The 20660-nt window shown below is 36.8% G+C and overlaps 1 protein-coding gene across 3 annotated transcripts in view; it reads left to right on the forward strand.

Annotated features, from left to right (window-relative positions):
• FYCO1 (FYVE and coiled-coil domain autophagy adaptor 1) overlaps window positions 1-20660 on the forward strand; it is a 109209-nt gene that overhangs the window by 6478 nt on the left and 82071 nt on the right. For 2 of the 3 annotated variants that reach the window (XM_074195854.1, XM_074195852.1), the window contains exon 2: window positions 7392-7513. The exons of the other annotated variant lie outside the window; for it this stretch is intronic. The gene's annotated coding sequence lies outside the window, so the exon portion shown is untranslated. The remainder of the gene's footprint in view (window positions 1-7391; window positions 7514-20660) is intronic. 3 annotated transcript variants of the gene reach the window in all.

A 20660-nucleotide genomic window follows, 5' to 3' on the forward strand; every position in this document is an offset into this window, starting at 1 on the left:
TTCTGTGTATGTGGGTTATGATATGTGTGTCTGGGTCTAGAAATGACACCTTACTGATAACACTGAGGAAATTTCCATTGTTTATTGCAGAAGTTGGCACTTTAACCATATCGGCTTGTGAGGCATCTGTGACTCAGGGCTGGAGAAATCCGTCTCCTCACCCCTACCACTCTCTTGAGATTCTTTTGCATACTTACTGCCTCTTCTGACTCACAAAACCTAACAGATGTCAAAACTTTGACTCCTAAATTTTGAAAGATTACTAGCATCTCTTTTTAGTGGTTTCCATTTAATATCAAGAAAGGTAAGCTATTGTACTGGTACCTTTGAGTACAATGATTTTGGTGTCTGAGATCTGGATTCAAATCCTGGCTTTATTGCTTATCACTTGTGTGGGTTTGGGCAAGTTAATTAACTTCTCCAGGCTTCACTATTCTCATCTGTGAAACAAGACGATTGGAATGAATGAGCTTTGAGATTTGTTCCAGTTTCAGCTCTACCATTCTCTGAGCCTATGACTTATGGGCTCCAAGTAGAGAAGATGAGAGTTGGTTCTGAGGTCCCTCATAAAAAGTTACTACATCAAGGACAAAATCTAGTTTTATCAGTTTCTACAAAGGTTTAAACTCCTGAGCATTAATTAGAATTTGTTGTTATACTCCTAGGGTTTTTATTTTGTGATTGTTTGTTTTGAAGGACCTTAGGAAAGTCATTAATCTACCACACCACCTTATTTTATTTTATTTTTTAATAAATTTTTATGGATGACTTTTGCTTTTAAGTCACCTACACTTCCTAATGTAGTCAGGTAGGTGATGCAGTGGTTAGTGTTCAGCCTTGGAGGCAGGAAAACCTGAGTTTCAAACCAACCTTAGACACTTAGTAGCTCTGTGACCCTGGGCAAGTCATTTCATCCTATTTGCCCCAGTTTCCTCATCTGTAAAATGAGCTGGAGAAGGAAATGGCAAACTACTCTAGTATCTCTGCCAAGAAAACTCCAATGAACACGACTGAACAACAATAGCAATTTACCACCTTTTAACAAATTTGATTTTGAATTTTACTGGGTTGGTCCTTGGAATACACAGATAGACTGGACCCATACTTAGGGTAGAGTCTGGATAAATATTTGTTGAATGAATGAGTCTAGAAATTAAGGGTTCCTGTTTTTGGTTCAGGTGATTCATATTGGACATTTGGCATTAATATGTTATTTTTATGTTTATCATACATATGCTATACTAGGCTTTCCGAGAATTAGAAATCTTTATTCATTTAACTATTTTACAGAAGCAATTTTTGTGTCTTATTTATTTCTTAGTTATAAACTTCTTCTTGTAACAATAATCATAGAAGGTAGAAATGTTAGCCTTTAACCCTTTGTGCATAGACATGTTCTGAAAGCTATGTGGTTTTTGTAAATGAAGTAGAACATTAAATTGGTTGAATAGGTTTCTAAAAGTCTCATAATGAGATCTTATTACTGCAGTCAAGACAATCTGAGAATCGGAGCCCTACTTGATTGTCTCCCTCTATTAGATGTTTGAAGGTTGACTTTCTCCATACATTGTGGCCCCAGTAATAGAATCGTATTTCTAGAAGCTGGCATTCACTAGGATTCCGGCCAAATACATTCCATCTCACCCTGATGCCCTTTATGCAGGTTTGCCCATTTAAAATAGGCCTCATTTAAGGTTACAGGATCAGGCCTCACACAATGGGAAATAAATAATTGTGAATCAAAGGAACGAAGCCATGACCAACATCATTTATGTGTGATTTAAACCAATGGCAAAGTCTGTGGTTTAGAAGAGAGGCTGACTCCCAGCCCCAAGCTCTCCTCGCTTGCATGCTTCAGATTCTGGTTTCTGAAGTCAGCCTTTTGACTCAGCAGTTTGCAATCACTATTGCTGGGCACCATCATTAGCACCAGAACTTCATATTCTGTCTTATTTAGGGTTTTTACCTCTCATGGTGTTTATGACATTTTTTCTCTTCTTAATATGTTATTCAAGGAAATTCCAGGATCTATCAAACAGAATTTCCTATGAGAGCCCAATCATTGTTTTTCACTTAGATCTTGAAGGTCCAGGGATGAGGAAACTTCTTTCTGAGTACTTCAAGTTCTGTAATGGAGACAGCTGTCTTTTTCTTACAGTTTTTCCAGGGCTTTGTGTTGAACCAAAGGAAGTCTCTTAAAGAATTTTTGTGGATGATTAGCTGAAGGTCTAGTTCCCTGGTATGAATAGGTCTTACTTTGTAGACATCAAGGTCCCTACCACCTTTTGCCCAAAAGTACATTGGTAGAACAGAATCAAATTATGATGTGGATGATAAGCAACCAAATCATTTTTTGAATGACTCTGGTTTACTAGATTGTTGTTCAATCGATTTTCAGTTGTGTTCAGCTGTTTTTTTTTTTTTTTTACCTCATTGGGGAAAGATAATGGCAAAGATAATGGAGTAGTTTACCATTTCTTTCTCTGACTCATCTTACTGATGAGGCAAAGGGGGTGAAGTGACCTGTCCAAGGTCACACAGCTAGGAAGAGTCTGAGACCAGATTTTAAATTCAGGTCTTCTTGACTTCAAGCCTATCCCTCTATCCATTGTACCACCTAGCTGTTCTAATTAGCTTGTACTAGGTCATCCTCAAATGTGAGCGTTGTCATCTAGTCTGGAGGCTATTAATCTGGGCTGCAGGAACTTATGTTTTAAAATATTTGGAAAACTATACCTGAGCACATTGGTTTCTTCAATAATCCTATTCATTTATAAATATTTTAAGGAGTCCATAGGTTTCTCCAGATACTGCCAAAGAGGAGGGAATGAATCCGTGATACTAAAAAGGGTTAAGAACATCTTCTCTAGGCCATCCCCTCATTATCCAGAAGAGGAAACAGAGAGGCAGACAGGCTAATCAATGTCCCCAGGACCACAGCTAATTACTGGCAATCAGTCCTAGAAGCCAAGTCTCTTGGCTCTCAATCCTGTGTCTTTGCCACTATCTAGCATTGCTTTCATGTACTAAACTTATAAAGGTTTGCTTGAAGGAAAGTTTTCTTCAGTAGTTTTTTGGGTTTTGCCCAATTCTTTGTGACCCCATTTGAAGTTTTCTTGGCAAAGTTTGAAGTAACTTGCCTTTTATTTCTCCAGCTCATTTTATAGATGAGGAAACTGAGGCAAACAGGGTGAAGGGACTTCCCCAGGTTCACACAGCCAGGAAGAATCTGAGGCTGGATTTGAACCCAGAGAGATAAATTTTCCTGACTCCAGGCCCAACATTCTTTTCTCCTCACCATCTGGCTAGGAAAATGTAATCTTGGCCAGTCAGTCATTCAACCCTAAATATATATAAAAGGGTTAAACTCTAGGTAGAGCTCATCAGATTAATGGATTGTGAATGTCAGAAACAATGATCTAAAGAGGTGAGAAAATAGACCTGCAGACAAGTCCTATAGGTACCCAGATAGCCATAATACTCACATAGCAGCATATACAGTGAATTTTAGATCAATTCCTAAGGCGTGGGGGTTAGTGGGAGCCTCTTTGCCATTTTTAGCTTCACAATAACAGCAGGGAGAAGAAATCGAGATATTCCCAACCATTTGACCATGGAGAGGTTAATTAAAGTTCTTGGGATTAATCACATGGGGAATTAGTGTTAATGCTAGGATTAGAAAATCATAGTTTCTGAGTTCATTTGACTAGATTTTCATAACAGAATCAAACTGTTTTCTTAAATTGGGTAGGACTTGCCCCCTGGCAAAAGGAAAAAAGATAGAAAAACAGAACAAATATAAGATTGCACATTATTGTTGAGAGGCTTGGGGCTGGGTGATCGTGAAAAGTTCGAAACCCTTGAGAAAGATCATTTGCTCAAAGTTATAAATTATAATATTTAGAGCAATCCAGAGACTTTAACTAAAGTGCCCTTGATGTTCACCATTTCTTTTTCTTCTTCTTTTTGAATGTTATTTATTTTATTTTTTCAATTACATGCTAAGATAGTTTTTAACATTCATCTTTTTGTAAACTTTTGAGTTTCACATTTTTATATCATTCCCTTCCATACCCACTCCCCACTCTCCATGACAGTAAATAATCTGATATAAGTTACACATGTACCACCATGTTTTTCCCTTTTTCTTTTCTCTAATTACTTGCAAATGTAGTTTTCAATATTCATCTATTTGCAAGTTTATGAGTTCCACATTTTTCTACCACTCTCCCCATTGTTGTGAAAAAGTTGTACATATACATGTACAATTGTGTTTAACATATTTCCATATTATACATATTGTGAAAGAAGAATTAGAACTAAGGGGGGAAAAGCATGAGAAAGAAAAACCATAAAAGAAACTTTTATTTTTATTTTTTAAATTTATTTTTATTTTTACTTTTTTGCAAGGCAATGGGGTTAAGTGGCTTGCTCAAGGCCACACAGTTAGGTAATTATTAAGTGTTTGAGGTCAGATTTGAACTCAGATACTCCTGACTCCAGGGCCAGTGCTCTATCCACTGTGCCACCTAGCCACCCCAAAAAAACTTTTAAAAAATGAACATAGTGTGCTTTGCTCTGCATTTGGCATGCAGTATTGTTTTGTTTTTTTTTCTGGATGTGCATGCCATTTTCCATAATGAGTCTCTCAGGGTTCTTTGATCACTGAACTGTTGAGAGGACTGCATCCTTCATAGTGGATCATCATCCAATATTGCTATTAATATGTACAGTTCTCCTGGTTCTGCTCTCTTCACTCAGCATCAATTCATGCAAATCTTTCCAGGCTTTCATGAAGTCTGCTTGCTCATGATTTGGCACTTCTTCACATTCATATTCTATAATTTATTCAACTATTCCTCAGTTGATGGGGAGCCCCTTATTTTCTAATTTTTTACCATTATATAAAGAGCTGCTATAAGTATTTTTTGTACATGTCCCCTTTTTAATGATCTCTTTGGGATACAGACCTAGTGGTGGGATTGCTGGATCAAAGGGTGTTATAGCCCTTTGGGCTTATTTCCAAATTGTTCTCCAGAAAGGTTGGATTAGTTCACAACTCTACTAACATGTATTAGTGTCTCAGTTTCCCTACAGCTTCTCCTGCATGGATCATTTTCCTTTTTTGTCATTTTAGCCAATCTGATAGGCATACTATGGTATCTCAGAGTTGTTTTAGTTTGAATTTTTCTTATCAATAATGATTTAGAGGGGCAGCTAGGTGTCACAGTACATAAAGCACCAGCCCTGGAGTCAGGAGTACCTGGGTTCAAATCCGGTCTCAGACACTTAATAATGACCTAGCTGTGTGGCCTTGGGCAAGCCACTTAACCCCATTTGCCTTGCAAAAACCTAAAAAAAAAAATGACTTAGAACATGTTTTCATATGAGTGTTTTAGGTGATCATCATTTCATGTGATAGATTACTAATAAGTTGATAGGAAGAGCTTGACTTTTCTCAATAAGGGCACTCAAGGAATCTGGGCCTGAATAGTCTTTGTTTCTACCTTCAGGACAAATGTTAGGTACTCAGTAACCATGACAACTCTTAGTCCCTGTGCTTTCTATCCCCAGGTACCCAGGTGCTACTCTTGGCTACCATGGCAGCATGTCGTTGATATTCACTGTCATTACAACTCTGTGTTCATTTTTACCAGTCCAGTTATTAACATTTAGGATTTGCAATGTAACATATCTTCCCCTACCTGAGCTGAAATTAGACTGCATGGGAGGAACAACAGCCATTCTAGAATATCTGAAGGAATAAGTTTTGGATGCTTAGTTGTATGTACCCTTAAAAGTGCCCTGCTAGCTCTTTTTTGTATTGGCAAAGAATTGGCAATTGAGAGGGTGCCCCCATCCATTGGAGAATGGCTGAACATGTTATATGAATGTTACGCAATACTATTGTTCCATAAAGAAACCATAAATGGTCAGACTATAGAGAAGCATGGAATGAATTACAATTACAGGAACTGATGGTGAGCAAAGGGAGCAGAACCAAGAGAACATCGTGAGTTGATCAGCCTTGATGTATGCAGCTCCTCTCAGCTAGGACAACCCTAGGAGACCAGTTATGGACAATGCTGTCCTCATCCAGAGGAAGAAAAACAAAACAAAACAAAACAAAAAACCCAACCCCTTCAGAATCTGAATGAACACTACATTCACTTATTTTTGGTTTTGTTTTTGCAAGGCTATAGGGTTAAGTGATATGCCCAAGGTCACACAGCTAGGCAATTATTAAGTGTCTGAGATCAAATTTGAGCTCAGGTCTTCCTGACTTCAGGGCCTGTGCTCTATCCACTGCACCACCTAGCTACCTCTTCATTCACTTTTTAAAAATTTCTCTTAGGGGGCAGCTAGGTGGCATAGTGGATAAAGCACCGGCCCTGGAGTCAGGAGTACCTGGGTTCAAATCCGGTCTCAGACACTTAATAATTACCTAGCTGTGTGGCCTTGGGCAAGCCACTTAACCCCATTTGCCTTGCAAAAAAAAATTCTCTTATATATTTCTTTCCTATATAATAGTTTTCTTTCTTTCCTCTTAGACCTAATTCCTCATACAAAACTGACTAATCCATGATCATGTTAAACACAAATGTGTATGTACAATATTCGCCTGATTGTTTGTTGCTAAGGGGAGCAGGGTGAGAAGGGAGGGTAGAAGAAAATTATGCAACTTAAAAATATGCATGTGGATGAATGTTGAAAAACTTTCATAACATGTAATTGGAAAAATAAAATAAAATATCAATAAAAAAGCACTCCATTATGATCAACACTGCTCTCGTGTTTAGATTGGATGTGTTCATCCCAAGAACACCTTTATTAGGACCTTACGTAAGTCTCTGAAGTGATAGTAGCACCAGGTCTAACCATGCCACAGTGCTTCCTTTCTTGTCCCACACAATTACCCCTAGATCTGTGGCTATACTTTAGAAACCAGGCATCATACCTTGGATTTATGACAGATTTGACCTCTTAACAAAGATAGTTGAACTACTCCCTCCTCCTTCCTCTTGTAGGAAACAAAACCATTGAATGAGTGTGTCACTCTTAACCCTGCTGACCCAGGTCACTGTTTCGAAACAATAAAGGAATATCTAGCCAATATAGATCAAATATGATTGGTGTGGTATTTTCTATAAGAGAAAGTATTATTCTGTTGGGGAAAACAAAGGGAGAACATATGGAAATATTAGGAGATTCTAGCACTGATATAAAATTGGATTCCCTTCAAAAGGGGTAGTCATTCTGTTTGGGAAGATTCAGCTTCTCAGTCATTTAGCATATTTAATTAAAGGTCCAAAGGACTGTGTCATTTAATGAGCATCATAATCACACTTGTGCAAACATCTTACTCCAAGTCTTCATCTGCTTGCTCCTAGGCTGAAGGAATCAGTCCTCTTGAGCCAGTCCCTGGCTTGGGTGGAACAAGGCTGACAATGGACCCTTTCTACTATTAAACCCATAGCTGGGAAGACCTCCAGGGTCTCCAGAGTCCAAGAAGGTAGGTAAAGGCTGAATGACTTCATTACTTTAACACAGTCATTGCATAGGTGCTAAATTGAGTTGAGATTTGTTCCTTCAAGACACAGAGGCTGGCATTTGCCATCTTTGCCTTTACTTCTTGGGTGGAGTAGAATTAGTACCCACTACCTACTTTGCCGGGGTGGTTGGGAGAGTCATGTGAGATAGTATGGAGAAAGAGCTTTGTAATAAAAATGGCAGCTTTGTTCTTAATGTTGACTTGGCTGTTGTGAGCTCCTCCATTAGGCTGGGAGCTCCCTTCTTTGTAGCCCTCAGCACATAGTAGGTACTTACTAAATAAATGCTTATTGACTTCATGAAAACAGAATTATATAGATGTGAGGAAGCACTGGTTTACTTACTGAAATGGTGTTTAGTAGACTAGAAGTAGTTGGTCAAGCTTCATGTATTTATTAAGCATCTACACTAGGACTGGAATGGGCCACTAGGTGGTTCAGTGGCTAGAGCACCTGTCCTGGAGGCAGGAAGACCTGGGAGTAGATGTGATCTGAGGCACACACTAGCTGGGTTACCTTGGGCAAGTCACTTCCTCTGTTTGACTCAGTTTTCACTTCTGTAAAATGATGGAAATGGAAAACCAGGCCAGTATCTCTGCCCTGAAAACCCCAAATGGGGTCCGACACAACTGAACAACAATGAATATGACTGGAAACTTTGCTAGGGTTGCAGACTGAAAAAAGAAAGAAACAGGCCTTCCCCTCAGAGAGTTTACATTATATCAATGATTATGGGAGCAGTGATAGGATGTTCACACTTGTGATCTCAGTGTGTTGGGGGGAAAGAAGCAAATATCAATCCCAAGCTTGTCTTAAACAAAAAAAGAGCTCTTTCACACACATTTGTGTGGGTCATTGGCAGCATCAGGACAGAGGCTGGTACTTAGACTGGCAGATGTGAATCTCTCTCTTTTTTGATATCTTCCAAAGATAGGTTTTCCTCTGCACATGGAGAGTGAGCATCCACATAAACAAAGTCCTGCACTGAAATCATAAACCTTGCCCCTTGGGTGGCTCATCGTGGTGTGGAACTTACCCTGGGCTTATGACTTGTTTTTATTTTGTCAACTCAATTTGCAAAGTCTTGTGCTCGGTGCTGGTTATACTTTGGGAGTCAGGAAGACCTGAGTTCAAATGTGGCCTCAGACACTAGCTAGTTGTGTGACCCTGGGCAAGTCACCTAACTGCTGTCTGCTGCAGTCTCCTCATCTAGAAAACAAGGCTAATAATAGCACCTACCTCCTTGGGTTGTTGTGAAGGTCAGATTAGATTATAAAAAGCTCTTAGAGAGTTTAAGCTTTTTAGCTTAGGAACTTAAGAACTCTTAACACAATGTTTGATACATATAAGAGCTATATCAATAGCAGCTGATATCATTATTGTTGTGATCTGTGATCCTATGATTTGGGTGGTCCTCCAGCAGCCCCTTCATGTCTGCCCATCCAGTGGTTTCCTCTTACAAACCATGGGGACATCGGTCTAAGGTGCTAGAGGCCTTTCCATCTTCTCCTTGGGATTTCAAAGATACCTGGGGAACACCTGGGAGATCTTCCTGTTACCTTTCTATCCTGACCAGCCTATCTTCTCTGTTTATGTAGAGATGATTCCATAAGTTTAGGTGGGAAAGCAAGGTTATACATCACTAGTTGTATTATTCACTTGATCATCTTTTTCAGGATTAATAAGGTCTGAGATTTTTTCCCAGTTGTTGGTATATTTCCTCCTTTAAGGAATGTTGTAAATTAGTCTTTTAAATCCTAACACTTACTTCACTTCCAACAAAGATCACTTCTTTGTGGACTGCTCTAGTTGCTTTCTCTTAGTTGAGTGGCTGTCTATGTAGTGTCATTTTTACCTCTAAGTAACACGTGTTTACACATATACACATGCATATGCATATATATCTACATATGCATACATATTTCAGGAAGACTCATTGTCTTGAATTCAAATCTGGATTCAGATACTGCCTAGCTGTGTGACCCTGGATAAGTCTTTTCATTCCATTTGCCTCAGTTTCCTCATCTGTAAAATGAACTGGAGAAAGAAATGGTAAACCACTCCAATGTCTCTGCCAAGAAAACCCCAAATGGGAACACGGAGAGGCAGACACAACTGAAATGACTACACTAGAACATAAGTATATACAGGACTGTGCTATTAGAGTCTGAAGACACTGACTTTATTGACTTTGATGGTAAAAACAATCTTTTATTAAAAACACAAACAGCAACAATTTTGCAACCTTCCTATTTTTTTTTTTTGCAAAGGTAGGAGGCTATGAAACTCTGGGTGTAGAACACCACACATAGTTATATATTTTTTCAATATGTTGATTTGTTTTACTTGTTATTTCTTATATAATTATGTATAACAGTAATATAGTTTGTGTGTGTGTGTGCCTATGTGTAGAAAGAGAGAGGGAGAATGCAAGCTTTGCTTTAGTCTGAACTTTGGGTAGTTTTCTGAAGGATAGTGCTATAATTTGTGGTATGTGTAAGGGGCCATGGCTCTTGATTGACTGAGTAAACATTGAGTCATACTATGTAAGTGGAATTTGCTGAGAGTAGATCCTCATTATTAAAAACAAAAATAAAGCAAAAAATAATAAATAAAATAAGCAAAGGAGAAAAGAATCCAACCTTAGGTAGTTACTATGGGAATAGAGAAGATCTGGGTTCATATATAAGGAGGATAATAAAGCTAACCCCTTTTTTGACGAGAAACATCAAGTGCAAAAAGAGTTCTTGGAATATCCTAAAAAAGAATTTTTAAAATTAAATAAGAGAGAGCAAGGAGAAAGTAGGTAAAAAAATAAGATCAATCAAAGAAAACCAAGAAAAAAATTTTTAAGAAGTCAGCCAACTAGAAGAAAGAGAATCAAAAACTTAAGGAAGAATTGGGCAAGAGGAAGCTAAAGACATTCTAAGACACCAAGAAATTGTAAAACAAAATAAAAAGAATGAAAAAATAGAAGAGAAAGTGAAACATCTCATCAAAAAAAATCTAGAGAACAGACTGAGGAAAAATAATTTAAGAATAGTCAAACTCAGTGATCAGCGTTGGAAGGGATGTGGGAAATCTGGGACACTAACGCATTGTTGGTGGAGCTGTGAACTCATCCAAAATTTTGGAGAGCAATTTGAAATTACGCCCAAAGGGTGATAAAAATGTGCATCCCCTTTGATCCAGCAATACCACTACTGGGTCTATACCCTGAAGACATCATGAAAAAGGGTAAAAACATCACCTGTACCAAAATATTCACTGTAGCCCAGTTTGTGGTGGCAAAGAACTGGAAATTGAGTGAATGTCCATCAATTGGGGAATGGCTGAACAAATTGTGATATATATATATATACATATATATATATATGTTATGGAACAATATTGTTCTGTTAGAAACCAGGAGGGATGGGAATTCAGAGAAGCCTGGAGGGATTTGCATGAACTGATGCTGAGTGAGATGAGCAGAACCAGAAAAACACTGTACACCCTAACAGCAACATGGAGGCGATGACCAACCTTGATGGACTTGCTCATTCCATCAGTGCAGCAATCAGGGACAATTTTGGGCTGTCTGCAATGGAGAATACCATCTGTATCCAGAGAAAGAATTGTAGAGTTTAAACAAAGACCAAAGACTCTTACCTTTAATTTTTTTTTAAAAAAAGGTATCTTACATTTTATTTTTTCCTTAAGGATGTGATTTCTCTCTCAACACATTCAATTTTGATCAATGTTAAAGACTATCAGACTGCCTTCTGTGGGGGGGTGAGGGAAGCGAGATTAGGGGCGAAATTGTAAAATTTAAAAAACAAAAAATAGAATAAAAAGAATAAAACTACTGAAAATTTTGATACAAAAGAATCATGATACAATTTTACAAAAGATACAATATTGTATCAATATTACAGGAATATAGGAATCTTGATACAGTATTAAGGAAAACTACTTTGAAGTTCTAAAATGAGAAGGCAAAGTAAAAACAGAAAAATTCACTGATCACTTCCTAAGAGAGATTCTAGGAAGAAAATTTATAGTAATGTCATAGCCAAGTTTTAAAGCTCCCAGGTTACAGAAGTATTGGACAACATGAAAGAAATAATTTAAATATTATGGAGCAACACTAAGGATTACACAAGACCTAGCAGTTACTATGTTGAAAGAGCATAGGTCTTAGAATGCTATATTTACCCAGCAAAATTAAGTAAAATCCTGAATGTGAAAAAAAAAAGACATTTAACAAATTGAATGACTTTCAGGTTTTTGTAACAAACCCCACAAAATTTAAAGGAAAATTAGATATATAACATCCAGGAGAAATATAAGGTAAACATTAAAGACCAGTTATAAGAGACTCAATAAGAACAAATTGTTTTAGTTCCAAAATGGGAAAATGTTATCAGTATTCTTAAGGCAATCGTCACTATTTGGGGAATTTGACAGAAAGGCATGGGTGGAGCTGAGTGTGACTACAGTATGAGTAAAACTATAGGGAGAGATAAAAAGTAATTATCTCATACAAATGAGGCATAAAAATATGATACAGAAGAATGGGTAGTACTAGAACCTTATTCTCATGTGGAATGGGTTAAAGAGGGTGTGTGTGTGTGTGTGTGTGTGTGTGTGTAAAAATCTTCTAAATTCAGAAATAAATGAGAAGGTAAGGGAATAAGGTGGGGGGAGAGGATTAGAAGGACTCTTAGAGGAGTGGATAGGTTAAGGTCAGGGGGCAAGGTAGAAGTAAAATGGAGGATTGGGAAGTAGGTAGTCAAGGGACATAGAATGGAAAGGATAGTGAGAAAAACAGGAAGGAGGAAAATACACAAATAATTGTAGCTTAGAATGTGAAATGGCTTAGAATGAAATTTACCCCAAAATGGAAACAGCAGAATAAAAATTTGAATTCAATAATATGTTGATTTAAAAAAAAACATAAAACTGAAAGCTTTACACAAAGATGAAGGGCAGGAATAGAATTTAGTATGTAAAAAAAAGCAGGAATAGTAATCATGATCACAAAGTTAAAGTTCAAATAAACTTAAGATAGTATAAAATACCTGAGTGTGTGTATATCTGCCAAAACAGACACAGGAGCTGTATGAACATAAACATAAAACACATTTTATACAAATAAACTCAGATCTAAGTAATTGTTCATGGGTAATATATAAAACCAATATAATGTTTTAAATGACAATTTTAACTTACCTATTTATTCAATATCATCCCAATTAATTTTTTTTCATTTTAAAGATTTTTATTTTGAGTTTTACAATTTTCCCCTAATCTTACTTCCCTCCCCCCACCCCCCAGAGAAGGCAATGTGCTAGTCTTTACATCATTTCCATGGTATACATTGATCCAAATTGAATGTGATGAGAGAGAGAGATCATATCCTTAAGGAAGAAAAATAAAGTATAAGAGATAGTAAGATTACATAAGATATCAGTTTTTTCCCTCTAAATTAAAGATAATAGTCCTTGGTTTTTGTTCAAACTCCACAATTCTTTCTCTGGATACAGATGGTATTCTCCATCACAGATACCCCCAAATTGTGCCTGATTGTTGCACTGATGGAATGAGCGAGTCCATAAAGGTTGATCATCGCCCCCATGTTGCTGTTAGGGTGTACAATGTTCTTCTGGTTCTGCTCATCTCACTCAGCATCAGTTCATGCAAATCCCTCCAGACTTCCCTGAATTCCCGTCCCTCCTGGTTTCTAATAGAACAATAAGAACAATAGTGTTCCATGACATACATATACCACAGTTTGCTAAGCCATTCCCCAATTGAATTACTTAATTTCCAATTCTTTGCCACCACAGACAGGGCTGCTATGAATAGTTTTGTACAAGTGATGTTTTTGCCCTTTTCCCTCATCTCTTCAGGGTCTATACCCAGTAGTGGTATTGCTGGATCAAAGGGTATGCACATTTTTGTTGCCCTTTGGGTATAGTTCCAAACTACTTTCCAGAAAGGTTGGATGAGTTCACAGCTCCACCAACAATGTAATAGTGTCCCAGATTTCCTACATCCCTTCCAACAATGATCATTATTCTTTCTGGTCATATTGGCCAGTCTGAGAGGTGTGAGGTAGTAATTTGCATTACTCTAATTTGCATTTCTCTAATAAGTAATGATTTAGAGCAATTTGCATTTATCTGATAAGTAATGATTTAGAGCAATTTTTCATATAACTGTGGATCACTTTGATTTCCTCAGCTGTAAATTGTCTTTGCATATCCTTTCACCATATGTCAATTGGGGAATGGCTTGGTTTTTTTTTTAATTTGACTCAGTTCTCTGTATATTTTAGAAATGAGTCCTTTGTCAGAAACATTAGTTGTAAAGATTGTTTCACAGTTTACTATATTTCTTTTGATCTTGGTTACAGTGGTTTTGTCTGTGCAAAAGCTTTTTAATTTAATATAATCAAAATCATCTAGTTTGTTTTTGGTGATGTTCTGCATCTCTTCCTTGGTCATAAACTGCTTCCCTTTCCATAAATCTGTCAAGTAAACTAGTCCTTGATCTTCTAGTTTGTTTATAATATTGTTTTTTATGTCTAAATCCTGTATCCATTTGGATCTTATCTTGGGTGTGAGGTGTTGATCTAATCTCAGTGTCTTCCATGCTGACTTCCAATTTTCCCAGTAGTTTTTAATTGAAGAGAGTTTTTATCCCAATAGCTGGACTTTTGGGGTTTATCAAACAACAGATTACTATAATCATTTCCTGCTATTGCACCTAGTCTATTCCACTGGTTCACCACTTTATTTCTTAGCCAATACCAGACAGTTTTGATGACTGATGTTTTATAATATAATTTTAGATCTGGTAGGGCTAAGCCACCTTCTTTTGCACTTTTTTTTCATTGAAACCCTGGAAATTCTTGACTTTTTATTTCTTCATATGAATTTACTTACAACTTTTTCCTAGCTCATTAAAGTAACTTTTTGGAATTTTGAGTGGTAGGCCACTAAACAACTAGTTTAGTTTTGGTAGGATTGTCATTTTTATTATATTACCTCGACCTATCCATGAGCAGTTGATATTTGACCAATTATTTAAATCTGATTTTATTTGTGTGAGAAGTGTTTTGTAGTTGTTTTCAAAAAGTTTCTGAGTCTGTCTTGGCAAATAGACTCCCAGGTACTTTATATTGTCTGAGGTTACTTTGAATGGGATTTCTCTTTCTAGCTCTTCCTTCTGTATCTTGCTAGTCATATATAGAAAAGTCGAGGATTTCTGAGGTTTTATTTTATATCCTATGACTTTGCTAAAGTTACTAATTGTTTCCAGCAGTTTTTTAAGATGATTTTTTGGGATTCTCTATATATATACCACCATGTCATTTGCAAAGAGTGAGAGTTTTGTCTCTCTCTTCCCAATTCTAATTCCTTCAATTTCTTTTTCTTCTCTTATTGCTGAAGCTAACATTTCTAATACAATATTGAATAATAGTCATCCCAATTAAATTAATAAAAAACTATTTTATTGAGTTAAAAAGAATAATAAAGTTCATTTGGAAGACCTAAAAGTCAGGAACTTCAAAGAAACCAGGGGAAAAAAGATGTAAAGGAAGTAGATTCAACAGTATCACATCTTAAACTGTATTAAAAGATAAGAGCATTGTTGAAGTGTGAAAAGGATAATTTCAGTTATTCTAAACTATAATTTTCTTGTATGAATAAAACCTATCTAGGCCAAGCACAGAAAATGCAGAAAATGGGGGGGGGGGATTTTCAAAGACAGTCTCTCAAATAGGATGTGATTGGGTTGGAATATTGCTATAGTATTGGAAAAGATGAGCTGGTTGAATTTTAAAAACTTGTAAAAACTTCTTGAATTTATGAAGGAAAATGCTATTCCTCTTCAGAGAAAAAGGTGATAGGTAGAATTAAGCATGGAATTGCCCTACATATATGTGTATAAGTGTATATTTATTTATACGTATTTATATATCTATATTCATGCTTAATTCTGGCCTTATGGGGGTGATAAGGAGTAAAAAGTGCACAGTAGAGAACAAAAGGAAACCAACAAGGCAGCAAGGAAAACCAGGAGCTTTGAAAATAATGTGTAGTATTTATTATATAGGTTTTCTTCCAATGGAAACTTACTTTTTTATATTGAATCCTCCTATGGTCTGCTGTATACTTGACAACTTTTTTTTCTCCTTTTCTCATTTTGTATTTAAGTTGAAAATATAACAAATTTACAGAGAGAATGAAGGTGAGTCAGAGAAAGAGAGAGAGAGAGAGAGAGAGAAAGAGAGAGAGAGACCGACCTTCCAGGGTTCATTTAGATATATATTCTTTTGTATAATATAATATCTATTATATCTCGGATTTCTGTTGGCTGCAATTTGGAGACAACCAGATGATTCAATTGCTGGAGTGTCAGATATGGATCTAGAAGACATTTACTGGCTTGGTGACCCTGGGCAAGTCTATTAACCTGTTTTCCCCAATACACTGGATTTAGAAGGAAATGGCAAACCACTCCACTATCTTTACCAAGAAAGCTCATGGGCAGGTGTGTGTGGTATAAGGGATTGCTCTCTATTGGGTAGATAATATATAAATAAAATTTATCAGTAACATTTTACTCAAGAAAAATATTTTCTGGTCTTTTCTATGTTGCCCTTCTTTCTTCAGGATGACTTTGGTTGGGTGCTTTCCCATGGTATCTTTAAGTTGGTTTTACCTTCTACTGCTTCTCTCTGCTCTATGAAGTAGTAAATACTTCCACAATTCTTCATTGAAAGATTGGATTGCATAAATGATTTTATATTCTAAACCAGTATTGTTTTTGACTATTATCTCTACTTAACAAATGAATAAAGGATTATTAGCAGATTATGGCACTATGTTGGTTCATATGTTATTTTTTTGGTCAATTTCCATAGTTATATGACTATTATTTGCATTTATTATAATATATTAGTGGACTTTCTACCATCTATCATCATCAGTAACTAGTTTGACTTGATTAGGATTGAGTTATTTTAATTATATAACATATCCTTTTTCTTTTAATTACAGTAGCTTTAATTTTGATCTTTCCCTTAATTAAATAGTAGTCTGACTTTTGGGCAGGTTGGAAATGGCATCTCCTTCAGTATAGAACCTTTTCCTGTCTTATTGACTTATAATTGGTTTCACTTTTGTTTTTATGGCCTTGACTTGTTGAATGACTATCAGTTATTTTTTCAAGGAAAGTATTTGTCATGTAGAAACATGAGACATCTGTGAATCTGTAGGACTTCTCATTCCTTATGCCTGACCCATGTTTTCCATTATGTTTTCTTGTCATCTTTATTTATTCCCTCCTTTGAGATCACCAAGTATTAAAAGTATATGTTGATTTAACTTAGAAGGTCTTAATGAACTTTTTGTACAATTTCTTGATGTCTTCATGCTTTCCAATTGATGGTATGTGTTAGATATTGTAGCCAGAACTCTTAATGCCATGGAACTGAGAGAAATTAATATTATACTATTATATTAATAGCTTATAATTAATTTGTGATCTACCTTTTTCCTTCTATTTTTGTGAAAATCCCACTCCTGAAAAAGTCAGTCTCTGTTGGATATAACTGAGTATGGTAATCTCCCAACCCCAAGGCATCTACCTAGGTAGGGACTCTTGCTTTTTGTTTATTTTGTAAACAAAACTTGCCTTAGCCCCCAGATCCCCTCCTTTAGAGTTTAGTGTGACCTAACTCATGAAGGAGAGAATTAGCCAGAGAGATCAGGATAGAGATGAATTGCTTGAGGCTACTAAGTTTCATGATCAAGTCATGTTCTCAGCAGGAGAAGCAGAAGACTTTTAGCCCACCACCTCATTCAATGTCTACCAATCAGGGTTAACTTTCTCTTATCAGGAGAGCTCCCTGTCAGAAGGTTCATACTGGGTAAAGGTGTTTTGAGGTTCTCTTGATGGCTTGGTTACTGAGAGAAACCACTGACCATCCAATTATTGATTATTAGCTAGCCAAGTTAATCATTGATTATTAATTACCTGGAAACTCTGTCTCTTGGATTTTCATCTGCTACAAGTTAAAAGTTCTCTGTTTGTTGTGGTGAACATTAGGGATTGTTTGTGGATTTCTTGTATCCCTGCTCCTCACTTCCCATTGTCATGATAGATTGAAAGTTTTGTTTTAGGCTGATCAAGAACTAAAAGTAGATTTGGAGTCCATTGGAGTTCATATTTGAAAAGGACTGGAAGTTTAAAAAAAAGCCAAGACTGAGCTGAAATGGATCATCAAGTACTCAGAGGAATACTTAGGTAAATGGTTTTGTTTTGGTCACAGTGACTAAAAACTAGACAGACTGCCTTCAAGTCTGTGTGCTGTTGGGGCAGTAAATCCAACATGATTTGATATAGTTATGCAAGCTCAATTATGCAAAACATATTACCATAATAGTCATACTGTGAGTGAAGGGGAGGGAAAGAGATTAAAAAATAAAGAAAGTGAAAAATAGATTGCTTTGGTCTTCATTCAGATTCCATCAGTTATTTTTCTGGAGGTTGATAACATTTTTCATCATGAGTCCTTCAGAATTACCTTGGATCATTGTATGACTGACACTCACTGCTAATCATTAACCGTGTTACTGTAATTATGTGTGGTAGACTCCTGAATCTGCTCACTTCATTTTGCATCAATTCTTGCAAGTCTTTCCAGGTTTTTCTATCATTTCTATTTATTATTATTATTTCTATTTTATTATTCTATTTTTCTTATAGCATGTAGCATTCTATTACATTCATATACAGCTTGTTCAACTATTCCTTTATTGATGGGCATTCCTTAAGATACTAATTCTTTGCCACCACAAAAAGACTGCTATGAATATTTTTGTACAAATAGATCCTTTCCCCTGTTTTTGTTTTTTAAATCTTTTGGGGATACAGACCTAGTGGTTAACTTTAGGGTCTTGAAGTCTATCTATCTTATATTTTAAGCTTGAATTTATCTTACCTAGCTGGAAAGGCTTCAAATCAAAGAAAGGTCTGATAATAAACTTTGTCATCTGAGGACTATCCTGGCTAAGGTGGAAGAAACTTTCCCTGGGGCTTGACCACTAGGTAAACAATTTCTCTTGACCACAATAGCTCATTCAACATGAAAAGAGGTTTCAGTCCAGTACCCATGCAGATGAAGTCATGGGTCCTTGAAATGTTGAAGGATAATCTTATCATGGTCAAGTCTTGATCATTCAACAATGAATTATCTCATTTGTGGTTTATTTCAAGTTAGTGCAGGACTGAGTTATCTACTTTCTGGAGAGGCCTCCATTTCCTTCCAGTGTCTTGCCTGCATATGTCTGTTCCCTTGTTTACACTCTTACCCCTTTTTTTAGCCTATGTATCAATCTATCTACAAATATATATTTTTAACATTCTTTTACCTTGGACTGAGGAAGTAGAATATATGGGCTTAGAATCAGACTTAGAATAGGAGTCAATAATAGGTCCCAGGGTGTGCCACCTCAGTGATTCATAGACTCCCATTAAGAATACTTATGAAAATATTTTTAAGGAGGATGAGCCTTGATGTGGGTGGATTCCTGGACTTTTTTTTTCTGAGGATCATAAACTGGCCTTTATTAAAGTTCAAGAACAGGTTATCAAGGAGGTAAGGGACACAATCAGAGCAGAGCATGAAAGAGGAACCCCAGGGGAGGGGAAGGAGAGAAGGAGGAGAGAGGAAGACCAGATTCTCTTATCTCTGTCTGCTCTAGATGGGGTTGATCCTGATTTCTGAGCCTTGGTCCAGGTCCAGGTTCAGGTCCATAAAGGAAGTACACAATGAGATGGAATTCTAGGGACTACACTTTTAGGAAAACATCAAGGGGTTGCCAAAGTTACCCATCTCGCCAAAGTGGGGGGAGCTGGAATTCCCCTTGGATCACTAGCACTGCTTCCTTCTATGGAGCTGAAGCACAGAAGATTCATTTTAGCTTTTATGAAACTTTGTTGTAGTTAAAGTCTTTGTGCTAAAGAATTCCTTCCTGTCTTCTCTAACTTCTTGTATTTTGCTTCCAGTTTTTTTGACTTTACATCCAACTTGTAGGCTGCCTTCCCCAGAGTCACTATTAGCTTCTCATTTAAAGACTAAAGTACTGTCTAGTTCTGGTTTAAGTCCTTTAGATTTCTATGTTTAGTGAAGTGCCTTTCATTTCTAGAGACTTCAAGCTAGTCAGTTGGTCCATATTTTCTAGAAGTTTATAGTCGTTGCTCATGGCCCTTGGCTCACATGTTGTGGCCCAGCCCATGATGTCTGCCTTAGTCAGCTCTGTGGCCTCCGTATCTCCTTGTCCAGGCTGTGGAAGGGAGGAAGGAGTAGGAAAGGGGAATGGTTATAAATCTAGATTAGGCAATGTTCCCACTTGATAGATTCCCAAGTCACATACCTTGGGACCAGCTAGGGATAGAAGGGGAAGGGAATCATCATTTATTAAGCTATTTTTGTGCTAAGCCCTTTACATATATCAATGTCATTTGAGCATCAAAGCCCTGTTAGGCAGGTGCTGTTAATATTACCTCCATTTTATAGTTGAGGAAACTGAGGCAGAGGTTAAATGACTTGCTCAGACTCGAAAGCCAGCATACATCTGAAGCTTAATCTGTACTTAGATCTTCTTCCCTCCCGGCCAAGGGAAGAAGTCACTGTGCTATTTAGGGCTTTGATTAGGCAGGAGGATCTTTTGCGAGTTTTTTGGTTTGTTTTGTTTTCAGAAATATGGATAGACCAGACCATACTAGTTGTTGATCTGGGTTGAGGGAGTGTTAGAAGTTGTTTTTATGAGGTCCTGGTGATCATGTGACTCCACATTTTTCATCTCAGCAAAAAGCATTGTTTTGTGTTGGATACTTTAAAGCACAGATTCTTAACTTGGTGTCTGTAACTTTTTGTTTTCAAGAAATATTTTGATAACTGTATTTCAATATAATTGGTTTCTTTTGTGATTCTCTTTAATTTTGTACATTTAAGAAGGGGTCCGTGGACTTCATTAGCCTCCACTCAAAGGGCCCATGACCCCCGAAAGGTAAAGAACTGAATTAAAGGAAGTTTTGAAACATATTATT

The sequence above is a fragment of the Macrotis lagotis genome, chromosome 7, assembly GCF_037893015.1.
Source record: "Macrotis lagotis isolate mMagLag1 chromosome 7, bilby.v1.9.chrom.fasta, whole genome shotgun sequence".
In the NCBI taxonomy this organism is placed as follows: domain Eukaryota; kingdom Metazoa; phylum Chordata; class Mammalia; order Peramelemorphia; family Peramelidae; genus Macrotis; species Macrotis lagotis.